Consider the following 2570-nt stretch of genomic DNA (forward strand, 5'->3'; position numbering starts at 1 on the left):
TTGCTCACTTGACACATCATCAGATTCCTCGAGGAACCCGGTCGATCGGATTTGGCGCCGGACAGGCCGGCGCACAGGCCGGTCAAACCGGGCCAGTGACCGGACCGGCCGGTCTCGACCGGAGCTGGGACCGGGTCTTGACCGGACGAGCTTCTAAGGCTACTGGGTCATGCCCGGATGGCACAAGCGCAAAGGCCGGTTGGGCGTCGGGGCGCTCGGTCTGGAACCCGGTCCGACCGGGCCATGGACCGGAGTGGCCAGTCCAAACCGGGCTGGCGACCGGACGCAGGCCGGGTGCTCGCCCACCCCATCGGAACTCGCCCGGTTGGCACAAGCGGCCGGGGCCGGTCGGCGCCGGCAGGCCGGTGCCGTGGGTCGGTCTGACCGGGCCAGGGACCGGCCAGACACTGGAAAACCCTTGTTGATTTTTCGTCGAAGTGGGGGGTCTCCCATTGCCTTCTTGTTCCATTGATACACCATTATACCTTTTTGGCTAATACCTGGAAATCATCTTGTAGACATGTATTAGTCCAAATACACTAGCACGGTGCCATAGTTACCAAAATAATGGATAAGGGTAAAATACCCTTACACATGTTCCAAAACACCGCTCCCCTGATCTGGTCACTAAGAACATAAACTTGACAGAGCCATACCCCGAGCGTTGCTGCGGAAAAAATAGATGATTTTTATATGTGAAAATAGCATGAACATCTTGGAATCTAATGATATAAAGAGGCATTGGGTTAGTATGCAAGAAGATGCCTATCACATTGCACAAGTTACACTAACAAAATTTAGGAAGTAAAAGTCTGCATATAATTCATAGCACTATTATTCGCCTGAATGCCTCTCATATTGCGTGTGGGAGCTGGTAGGCCAGTTCTGTGAGGTGTAAAAGAGGCATCTGTATGGGACCGAGAGATTGGAGGTCATCCGACACTTTTCACGTGGTGGCAAAGAAATCATCATTCTACACAACCGTTATTGATCCGGCTGCATCGTCTCTCTTGAAGGCCGAACGGCTTGCTTTTCTTCTTCAGGTTGTAGCATGAGAAATAAGAATCGGTGGTGGTCTGGCCAAGATAGGAAGGCATGGAGTCAGGGGGTGGGGGGAATCCAATAAAATTCTGAAGTCGTCGTATATACATGAAAAAAGGAAGCAACGTTAGGAATGATCATCTGAAGGAGGCCGCCGTGGTACAAATACTTAACAGGAACAGTGCAGGATACCAATATCATCTAAACATAATCAAAGCAGTTGTAAAAATAATAAGCTAAATTAAGGAAGAAATCGCAAAAATAACTAAGAGGCAAAGTGCATCATACAGATTTGACAATGAACAACATAGCTGGAAAAGACTGAAAGAGGGAACCAGTAAGAACCCGATATAGATTGTGAACTGAAAAATAGGTAGCGAATGATCGGCAGTGCTACAGCTGCGTCTTGGTCAGCACAGACGGTACCAGAAGATGAGTGCCCACCGATGGGAACCTCAAATACGTCCAATCAAATGGTCTCCCTGGGCGAAATCCGTTGAATCTCAAGCAGGGGCTGACTTGAGGTGTCAGAGGACGTGAGCATAGCAGCTCTTGAGCTGGAGCAGTAGGACTGTAGGACCACGAAATCCGTTCAATATTGATCAGGGGGTGGTCTTTGGGTGTCGAGGTGATGGAAACAAAGCAATTCTCGAGTATGCTAATCAGGTGGCGAGGATGAAAATGTCACAGTTGGGCTATTTAGAGCATGTCTAACAGGCCCCGTATAACCCGCCCACCCCGTAAAATTTCGGCGGGATACGGGGTCGACGCGATTTTGGGCGTCTAGCAGGCCCCGTATTCGGGCCGGCCCGTTTCGGCGGAATACGGGGCCAGGAAATCGGCCCCGTCGCCCCGTACTTATAGTGGGCGCAGGTGCGAGTGAGGGGTTAACCCCTCACTCGCAACCCTAGCTCCGCCGTGCGCCGCCGCCTCCTCCTCCTGCTCCGGCGAGCAATTAGTCGCTCCCCCGCGTCGCATTCCAACCGCCGCCACCTGCATGGACTCCCGCCGCCGTAGTAGCGCCTCGCCGGCGAGCGGATCGAAGCGATCCCGCTCGCCGGACACGTGGAGGAGGCGTGGCGCTTGAAATGCAAGCGCTCCGCCGCGGGGAGCCGCCGTGCGGCCTGCAAGTACGGCGGCGCGTATTACATGCCGGACTCGCTCCGGGAGTTCGCCGCCGGTGGGCGGTGGTACCGCCAAGATCCGCCGCTCAAGCCGATGAGCGGCGCCGCCTTCGAGAAGTGGCGCGCTGAGTGGGAGCGTGAGCGCGCGGCGAAGGTGGCATGGGCGGCGCGCATCGGCAACACCAGCGGCGGAGGAGGCGGAGGCGAGGAGGAAGCGGAGGCCGGCGAGGAGGAAGCGGAGGAGGCGGAGGAGGACGCGGCATACTTGCAGGCGGTGGCCGAATCCGAGGCGGAGGCCGCCGAGAAGGCGCGGGCGGAGGCAGACGAACAGGCGGTGGCCATCGCCGCCGATGCGAAATTCCAGGCGAAGGAGGCTGCCGCCAAGGCGGAGGAGGAGGCTGCCGC

This window comes from Lolium rigidum, chromosome 4 (genome assembly GCF_022539505.1).
Source record: "Lolium rigidum isolate FL_2022 chromosome 4, APGP_CSIRO_Lrig_0.1, whole genome shotgun sequence".
NCBI classification, from domain to species: Eukaryota; Viridiplantae; Streptophyta; class Magnoliopsida; order Poales; family Poaceae; genus Lolium; species Lolium rigidum.